Source organism: Globicephala melas, chromosome 16 (assembly GCF_963455315.2).
Source record: "Globicephala melas chromosome 16, mGloMel1.2, whole genome shotgun sequence".
Taxonomy (NCBI): Eukaryota; Metazoa; Chordata; class Mammalia; order Artiodactyla; family Delphinidae; genus Globicephala; species Globicephala melas.
This window is the reverse complement of record NC_083329.1, coordinates 18,479,275-18,490,116: the sequence shown is the minus strand read 5'-3', so window position 1 is coordinate 18,490,116 and position 10,842 is coordinate 18,479,275. Positions and strand designations below refer to the sequence as shown.

The window sequence follows — 10,842 nt, the reverse complement described above, 5'->3', positions numbered from 1 at the left end:
TCACAAAATTAGGGCTTTCCCCATTTCACTTCTGAGTACCTGAAGTAACACAGGGCATTCCATGAACAGCAGGCCTGATGCTAGTAACATGACCACCTTGCACCCCTATCAGTTTTATACCAAGTCTCACCATCCATAACCCTAAACACACTATTAATCATAGCTATATTATGAATCGTAATTGGAGGCTGAGGGGGACTCAACCAAACTCAACTACAAAAATTATAGCCTGTTCATTCATCAATGGCCCATATAGGATGAATAACTGCTATTATAATGTAGAATTCAACCACAGAAATTCTAAACATACTAATTTATATCATAATAACATTATCTTCTTACCATTTATGGCCAGCTCATGTACCAGAAACTATCATTATCACACACATGAAAGAAAACAGTTTCCATCACAATCCTTATCCTCACCATTAAAGGATCATTAGGTCTCCCACCACTATCAAGATTTTTACCTAATTTTTAGCTAATTCATCCCTGGACATTGTCCTCCATGGTATATACTCCTCCATGGTATATACTACGAAGTAGCACACTTCCATTATGTAATGTCAATGGGAGCAGTGCTCACTATTTTTTTGGGGGGGGGTTTCACTATTTATTTATGACAAACATTCCACATCCAGGTTCCTCTCTAGGCAGAAGTTCTTTGAGACGATGCCGTCTGCCTTGGCCAGTCAGAGAATGGAGTCATCTCACTCACCCATCCTGCGAATGGCCCTGCAGATAGCGTAGGTTTTAAACTGGCCATTGAACCTGCCTGTCACCTTGTCAACCTCAGCCACGTTCATCTGGATGGACGCATGGTCCTTGGCGCCGATGACGCGGTTGCCGGCGGAGCATTTCCGCAGCATGTACAGGTCCACGGACTCGCTGGCATCGTTCTGCGTGCTGAGGGAGCGTCTGGTGGTACCACAGTGAGCGTGAGCTCAGAATAAAAAAGCAGCAGTGTTCACTATTATAGGAGGCTTCATGCACTGATTTCCACTATTCTCAGGTTATACACTTAACTCAACAGGAGCAAAAATTCCCTTCATCGTTATATTCGTAGTAGTAAATATGATCTTCTTCCCGCAGCACTTTCTTGGCCTTTCAGGATGTCACTACATTACTCCAACCACGCTGATGCACACACAACATGAAATCTTTCATCTATAGGCTCATGCATCTCATTAACAGCAGTACTGCTAATAATCTTTATAATTTGAGAAGCTCTTGCATTCAAATGAGAAGTCTCAGTAGAGTAACAACTACTAACCTAGAATGGTTACATGGATGCTGCCCACCATATCCTATGTTTGAAGATCCTACTTATGTAAGTTTAAAATAAGCAAGGAAGGAATCGAATTCTTTTCAACCAGTTTCAAGCCCACACCATGACAATTATGTCTTTCTCAATAAATGAGATTAAGATAAGTTACGTTAAGTTCATCAAAGTTAAATCATAGGCAAAAATCTTGTATATCACTACGGCACATCCATTTCAACTAGGCTCTCAAGATGCAACGTTACCTGTCATGGAAGAACTTTTACATTTTCATGATCACACATTAATATCCACTTTTAAAATAGAACTTAACTAATACTGACAACTAAACTGACCCATACACATACACTAGATGCACAAGACCTTTTGAACCATTTATCAGCCATCACATAATTGCCCTATCATCACTACGAATCCTTTTCATGATACATGAAATCAGTAACCCTTCCCTAACCGTAAAAACTATAGGCCAGGGGGGACCTTGAAGATGGCGGAAGAGTAAGACGCGGAGATCACCTTCCTCCCCACAGATACACCAGAAATGCATCTACACGTGGAACAACTCCTACAGAACACCTACTGAAGGCTGGCAGAAGACCTCAGACCTCCCAAAAGGCAAGAAACTCCCCACGTACCTGGGTAGGGCAAAAGAAAAAAAAAAAAGAAAAAACAGAGACAAAAGAATAGGGACGGCACCTGCACCAGTGGGAGGGAGCTGTGAAGGAGGAAAAGTTTCCACACACTAGGAAGCCCCTTCGCGGGCAGAGACTGCGGGAGGCAGAGAGGGGAGCTTCGAAGCCGCGGAGGAGTGCACAGCAACGGGTGCGGAGGGCAAAGCGGAGAGATTCCTGCACAGAGGATCAGTGCCCACCGGCACTCACCAGCCCGAGAGGCTTGTCTGCTCCACCGCCGGGGCGGGCGGGGCTGCGAGCTGAGGCTCTGAGGCTCGGGTTTCGGTTTCGGATGGAACGCAGGGAGAGGACTGGGGTTGGCGGCTTGAACATAGCCTGAAGGGGTTAATGCACCACGGCTAGCCGGGAGGGAGTCCGGGTAAAAGTCTGCACCTGCCGAAGAGGCAAGAGACTTTTTCTTCCCTCTTTGTTTCCTGGTGCGTGAGGAGAGGGGTTTAAGAACGCTGCTTAAAGGAACCCCAGAGACGGGCGCGAGCCGCGGCTGAAAGCGCGGACCCCAGAGACGGGCGCGAGCCGCGGCTGAGGGCGCGGACCCCAGAGACAGGCGCGAGCCGCGGCTGAGGGCGGGGACTCCAGAGACGGGCGCGAGCCGCGGCTGAGGGCGCGGACTCCAGAGACGGGCATGAGACGCTAAGGCTGCTGCTGCCGCCACCAAGGGGCCTGTGTGCGAGCGCAGGTCGCTCTCCACGCCCCTCTTCCGCGGAGCCTGTGCAGCCCGCCACTGCCAGGTTCCCGGGATCCGGGGACAACTTCCCCGGGAGAGCGCACAGCGCGCCTCAGGCTGGTGCAAGGTCACGCCGGCCTTTGCCGCCGCAGGCCCGCCCCGCACTCTGTGCCCCTCCCTCCCCGCCGGCCTGAGTGCGCCAGAGCCCCCGAATCAGCGGCTCCTTTAACCCCGTCCTGTCTGAGCAAAAAACAGACGCCCTCCAGCGACCTACACGCAGAGGCAGGGCCAAATCCAAAGCTGAGCCCCTGTGAGCTGTGAGAACAAAGAAGAGAAACGGAAATCTCTCCCAGCAGCCTCAGAAGCAGCGGATTAAAGCTCCACAATCAACTTGATATATCCTGCATCTGTGGAACACCTGAATAGACAACCAATCATCCCAAATTAAGGAAGTGGACTTTAGGAGCAAGATCTATGATTTTTTTCCCTATTCCTCTTTTTGTGAAGGTGTATGTGTATGCTTCTGTGTGAGATCTTGTCTGTATAGTCTTGCTTCCACCATTTGTCCTAGGGTTCTATCCATGGTTTTTTTAAAAAATTTTTTTAATAATCAATTTTAATTTTAATAACGTTATTATACTTTATCTTCTTTCTTTTCTTTCATTCCTTCCTTCCTTCCCTCCTTTAGACAACGAATCATCCGAAATTGAGGAGGTGGTCTCTGACAGCAAGATTTATGATTTTTCCCCCTTTACCTCTTTTAGTGAGGGTGTATGTGTATGCTTCTGTGTAAGATTTTGTCTGTATAGCTTTGCTTACAACATTTGTCCTAAGGTTCTATCCGTCCCTTTTTTTCCTAAATAAGAATTTTTTAATTCAATAACTTTATTATAATTTTATTTTTACTGTATCTTCTTTCTTTCTTTTTTCCTTCTTTCCCTCCTTCCTTCCTTCCTCCCTCCCTCCCTTCTTTCCTTCTTGCCTTCTTTGCTTCTTTCTTTCTTTCTTCCTTCCTTCCTTCCCTCCTTTCCTTCTTTCTTTCCTCATACTTCTACTAATTACCTCTACTTTTTCTCCCTTTTATTGAGCCGTGTGGATGAAAGGCTCTTGGTGCTCCAGCCAGGAGTCAGGGCTCAGCCTCTGAGGTAGGAGAGCCAACTTCAGGACACTGGTCAACAAGAGACCTCCCAGCTCCACATAATATCAAACGGCGAAAATCTCCCAGAGATCTCCATCTTAACACCAGCACCCAGCTTCACTCAACGACCAGCAAGCCACAGTGCTGGACAACCTATGCCAAATAACTAGCAAAACAGGAACACAACCCCACCCATTAGCAGAGAGGCTGCCTAAAATCATAATAAGGCCACAGACACCCCAAAACACACCACCAGACGTGAACCTGCCCACTAGAGAGACAAGATCCAGCCTTATCCACCACAACACAGGCACTAGTCCCCTCAACCAGGAAGCCTACACAACCCACTGAACCAACCTTAGCCACTGGAGACAGACATCAAAAACAGCGGGAACTACGAACCTAGAGTCTGCAAAAAGGAGACCCCAAACACAGTAAGATAAGCAAAATGAGAAGACAGAAAAACACACAGCAGATAAAGGAGCAAGATAAAAATGCACCAGACCTAACAAATGAAGAGGAAATAGCCAGTCTACTTGAAAAGGAATTCAGAATAATGATGGTAAGGATGATCCGAAATCTTGGAAATAGAATGGACAAAATGCAAGAAACAGTTAACAAGGACCTAGAAGAAATAAAGATGAAACAAGCAACGATGAACAACAAAATAAATGAAATTAAAAATACTCTAGATGGGATCAATAGCAGAATAACTGAGGCAGAAGAACGGATAAGTGACCTGGAAGATAAAATAGTGGAAATAACTACTGCAGAGCAGAATAAAGAAAAAAGAATGAAAAGAACTGAGGACAGTCTCAGAGACCTCTGGGACAACATTAAACACACCAACATTCGAATTATAGGGGTTCCAGAAGAAGAAGAGAAAAAGAAAGGGACTGAGAAAATATTTGAAGAGATTATAGTTGAAAACTTCCCTAATATGAGAAAGGAAATAGTTAATCAAGTCCAGGAAGCACAGAGAGTCTCATACAGGATAAATCCAAGGAGAAATACGCCAAGACACATATTAATCAAACTGTCAAAAATTAAATACAAAGAAAGCATATTAAAAGCAGCAAGGGGAAAACGACAAATAACACACAAGGGAATCCCCATAAGGTTAACAGCTGATCTCTCAGCAGAAACCCTACAAGCCAGAAGGGAGTGGCAGGACATACTGAAAGTGATGAAGAAGAAAAACCTGCAGCCAAGACTACTCTACCCAGCAAGGATCTCATTCAGATTTGACGGAGAAATTAAAACCTTTACAGACAAGCAAAAGCTGAGAGAGTTCAGCACCACCAAACCAGCTTTACAACAAATGCTAAAGGAACTTCTCTAGGCAAGAAACACAAGAGAAGGAAAAGACCTATAATAACGAACCCAAAACAATTTAGAAAATGGGAATAGGAACATACATATCAATAATTACCTTAAATGTAAATGGACTAAATGCTCCCACCAAAAGACACAGATTAGCTGAATGGATACAAAAACAAGACCCTTATATATGCTGTCTACAAGAGACCCACTTCAGACCTAGAGACACATACAGACTGAAAGTAAGGGGATGGAAAAAGATATTCCATGCAAATGGAAACCAAAAGAAAGCTGGAGTAGCAATTCTCATATCAGACAAAATAGACTTTAAAATAAGGACTATAGAACAGACAAAGAAGGACACTACATAATGATCAAGGGATCGATCCAAGAAGAAGATATAACAATTGTAAATATTTATGCACCCAACATAGGAGCACCTCAATACATAAGGCAAATAGTAACAGCCATAAAAGGGGAAATCGACAGTAACACATTCATAGTAGGGGACTTAAACACCCCACTTTCACCCATGGACAGATCATCCAAAATGAAAATAAATGAGGAAACACAAGCTTTAAATGATACATTAAACAAGATGGACTTAATTGATATTTATAGGACACTCCATCCAAAAACAACAGAATACACATGTTTCTCAAGTGCTCATGGAACATTCTCCAGGATAGATCATATCCTGGGTCACAAATCAAGCCTTGGTAAATTTAAGAAAATTGAAATTGTATCAAGTATCTTTTCTGACCACAACGCCATGAGACTAGATATCAATTACAGGAAAAGATCTATAAAAAATACAAACACATGGAGGCTAAACAATACACTACTTAATAATGAAGTGATCACTGAAGAAATCAAAGAGGAAATCAAAAAATACCTAGAAACAAATGACAATGGAGACACAATGACCCAAAACCTATGGGATGCAGCAAAAGCAGTTCTAAGGGTTAAGTTTATAGCAATACAAGCCCACCTTAAGAAGCAGGAAACATCTCGAATAAACAACCTAACCTTGCACCTCAAGCAATTAGAGAAAGAAGAACAAAAAAACCCCAAAGCTAGCAGAAGGAAAGAAATCATAAAAATCAGATCAGAAATAAATGAAAAAGAAATGAAGGAAACAATAGCAAAGATCAATAAAACTAAAAGCTGGTTCTTTGAGAAGATAAATAGATAAACCACTAGCCAGACTCATCAAGAAAAAAAGGAAGAAGACTCAAATCAATAGAATTAGAAATGAAAAAGGAGAGGTAATAACTGACACTGCAGAAATAAAAGAGATCATGAGAGATTACTACAAGCAACTCTCTGCCAATAAAATGGACAATCTGGAAGAAATGGACAAATTCTTAGAAATGCACAACCTGCAAAGACTGAATCAGGAAGAAATAGAAAATATGAACAGACCAATCACAAGCACTGAAATTGAAACTGTGGTTAAAAATCTTCCAACAAAGAAAAGCCCAGGACCAAATGGCTTCACAGGCGAATTCTAACAAACATTTAGAGAAGAGATAACACCTATCCTTCTCAAACTCTTCCAAAATATAGCAAAGGGAGGAACACTCCCAAACTCATTACACGAGGCCACCATCACCTTGATACCAAAACCAGACAAGGATGTCACAAAGAAAGAAAACTACAGGCCAATAGCACTGATGAACATACATGCAAAAATCCTCAACAAAATACTAGCAAACAGAATCCAACAGCACATTAAAAGGATCATACACCATGATCAAGTGGGGTTTATTCCAGGAATGCAAGGATTCTTCCATATACGCAAATCTATCAATGTGATAAACCATATTAACAAATTGAAGGAGAAAAACCATATGATCATCTCAATAGATGCAGAGAAAGCTTTTGACAAAATTCAACACCCATTTATGATAAAAACCCTGCAGAAAGTAGGCATAGAGGGAACTTTCCTCAACATAATAAAGGCCATATATGACAAGCCCACAGCAAACATCATCCTCAATGGTGAAAAACTGAAAGCATTTCCACTAAGATCAGGAACAAGACAAGGTTGCCCACTCTCACCACTCTTATTCAACATAGTTTTGGAAGTTTTAGCCACAGCAATCAGAGAAGAAAAGGAAATAAAAGGAATCCAAATCGGAAAAGAAGTAAAGCTGTCACTGTTTGCAGATGACATGATACTATACATAGAGAATCCTAAAGATGCTACCAGAAAACTACTGGAGCTAATCAATGAATTTGGTAAAGTGGCAGGATACAAAATTAATGCACAGAAATCTCTGGCATTCCTATATACTAATGATGAAAAATCTGAAAGTGAAATCAAGAAAACACTCCCATTTACCATTGCAACAAAAAGAATAAAATATCTAGGAATAAACCTACCTAAGGAGACAAAAGACCTGTATGCAGAAAATTATAAGACACTGATGAAAGAAATTAAAGATGATACAAATAGATGGAGAGATATATCATGTTCTTGGATTGGAAGAATCAACATTGTGAAATGACTCTACTACCCAAAGCAATCTATAGATTCAATGCAATCCCTATCAAACTACCACTGGCATTTTTCACAGAAGTAGAACAAAAAATTTTGCAATTTGTATGGAAACACAAAAGACCCCGAATAGCCAAAGCAATCTTGAGAACGAAAAAAGGAATTGGAGGAATCAGGCTCCCTGACTTCAGACTACACTACAAAGCTACAGTTATCAAGACGGTATGGTACTGGCACAAAAACAGAAAGATAGATCAATGGAACAGGACAGAAAGCCCAGAGATAAACCCACGCACATATGGACACCTTATTTTTGATAAAGGTGGCAGGAATGTACAGTGGAGAAAGGACAGCGTCTTCAATAAGTGGTGCTGGGAAAACTGGACAGCTACATGTAAAAGTATGAGATTAGAACACTCCCTAACACCATACACAAAAATAAGCTCAAAAAGGATTAAAGACCTAAATGTAAGGCCAGAAACTATCAAACTCTTAGAGGAAAACATAGGCAGAACACTCTATGACATAAATCACAGCAAGATCCTTTCTGACCCACCTCCTAGAGTAATGGAAATAAAAACAAAAATAAACAAATGGGACCTAATGAAACTTCAAAGCTTTTGCACAGCAAAGGAAACCATAAACAAGATGAAAAGACAACCCTCAGAATGGGAGAAAATATTTGCAAATGAAGCAACTGACAAAGGATTAATCTCCAAAATTTACAAGCAGCTCATGCAGCTCAATAACAAAAAACAAACAACCCAATCCAAAAATGGGCAGAAGACCTAAAAAGACATTTCTCCAAAGAAGATATACAGACTGCCAACAAACACATGAAAGAATGCTCAACATCATTAATTATTAGAGAAATGCAAATCAAAACTACAATGAGATATCATCTCACACCAGTCAGAATGGCCATCATCAAAAAATCTAGAAACAATAAATGCTGGAGAGGGTGTGGAGAAAAGGGAACACTCTTGCACTGCTGGTGGGAATGTGAATTGGTTCAGCCACTATGGAGAACAGTATGGAGGTTCGTTAAAAAACTACAAATAGAACTACCATATGACCCAGCAATCCCACTACTGGGCATATACCCTGAGAAAACCAAAATTCAAAAAGAGTCATGTACCAAAATGTTCATTGCAGCTCTATTTACAATAGCCCGGAGATGGAAACAACCTAAGTGTCCATCATCGGATGAATGGATAAAGAAGATGTGGCACATATATACAATGGAATATTACTCAGCCATAAAAAGAAACGAAATTGAGCTATTTGTAATGAGGTGGATAGACGTAGAGTCTGTCATACAGAGTGAAGTAAGTCAGAAAGAAAAAGACAAATACCGTATGCTAACACATATATATGGAATTTAAGAAAAAAAAATGTCATGAAGAACCTAGGGGTAAGGCAGGAATAAAGACGCAGACCTCCTAGAGAACGGACTTGAGGTTATGGGGAGGGGGAAGGGTGAGCTGTGACAGGGCGAGACAGAGTCACAGACATATACACACTAACAAACGTAGTAAGGTAGATAGCTAGTGGGAAGCAGCCGCATGGCACAGGGATATTGGCTCGGTGCTTTGTGACAGCCTGGAGGGGTGGGATAGGGAGGGTGGGAGGGAGGGAGACGCAATAGGGAAGACATATGGGAACATATGTTTATGTATGACTGATTCACTTTGTTATAAAGCAGAAACTAACACACCATTGTAAAGCAATTATACCCCAATAAAGATGTTAAAAAAAACAAAACAAAAACTATAGGCCATCAATGATTCTGCAGCTATGAATACACAGATTATGAAGATTTTAATTTTGATTCCTCTACGATTCCCACATCAGATCTAAAACCAGGAGAATTATGACTAATAGAAGTCAACAACCGAGTAGTATAGAGCTAGTCATCGAATATTAGTTTCAACTGAAAATGTTTTACACTCATGAGCTATACCTTCTTTAGGTCTAAAAACAGCTGCTATCCCAGGGTGCCTAAATTAAAGAACTCTAATCTCGACAGGACCAGGCCTATGCTGTGGACAATAATCAGTATTAGTTGTTTTCCTGTGTTCAAAGATAGGACAGAGGGAGACGGCTGAGACGTGGGGTGAATTCAGAGCCCATGGTGGATGCCCTCTCCAAGCTCCAGGATAGGAATGGGGCCTCTGGGGTCCCAGGCCACCCACCACACCCTCCTGAGCGGGATCTTGGGAACATTCTGTGTCGGTGATGAGGTGGTCCGCACACTAGTCATGGCCCTGACGCTGCGTCCTATGAGGGCCCCATGCTCTTGGGATCATGCCCCACACTGTGGGTCTGCCCTGTAGGGTCCTTCCTGCCGCAGAAGCAGAGACCCCCCAGCAAGCAGCCCCGTCCCCAACAGGCAGGAAGAGGGCAGGGGAGCAGGGCACCAGAGGAATCTCACTCAGACACCAGCATCCTAGGGGTGCCAGCGGGGACAGCCATGACACAGATGAGGCACAGCTCAAGGGACGGGGCCAGAGGGCCCCACAGGCGACTGGTCAGGTCCCAGCTCATCTGTGCCCCGGACACCCTGTCCCTAAATGCAGATTCTTCAGATGCAAACAGGCAGACCTTCAGACTGAAAGTCAGCTCTTCCAAAATGACCCCTCAGCAAACACTGCAGGATTCCACTCATATGGGGGCCCTAGAGTCGACAACTCATGGACCGAAGTGGACGGCGGTGCTGGGGCTGCAGGAGCGGGTGGGCAGTGAGACTTTCATGGTTGTGGAACTTTGGTTTTACAAGATGAAAAGTTCTAGGATGGTGGTGATGGCTCCACAAGGTGAACGCACCTGATGCCTTGGAAATGTGCACTTAAAATGGTGACGATGGTAAAGGGTGTGTGATGTGTGTTTTATTTCACTTAAAATAAAATTTTTAAGTGATGTCTTGTTAATTGAGATTCCAATTCGACTCCCCTTTACACAAATGGGTGAGGCCCAAGCACCGTCCTCCACCTCTGGGGCCATCGTTGTACCCTCACATGGCACGTGGGGGACCATTCTTAGGCGCCTAGTCTGTGCTGAGCTGTGTCCAGGGGAACCCAGACAGCGGTGATCCCCATGGTTTGGATATGATATATGATATGCTGTGATAATATGATACCACTGAGGGTTGCCACTCAGCAGAACACGGAGCAGCAACCCGCTCAAAGGTACCCGTCTCCATATGAACGTGACAAGATTAAGAGAAGAAAAGGGTCCATAGGT

At 42.9% G+C, this 10,842-nt stretch overlaps 1 pseudogene; it reads right to left on the bottom strand.

Moving 5' to 3' along the window:
• Positions 1 to 617: 617 nt before the first annotated feature.
• Positions 618 to 9,862, bottom strand: LOC115844961 (small ribosomal subunit protein eS21 pseudogene; annotated as a pseudogene).
• Positions 9,863 to 10,842: the final 980 nt, after the last annotated feature.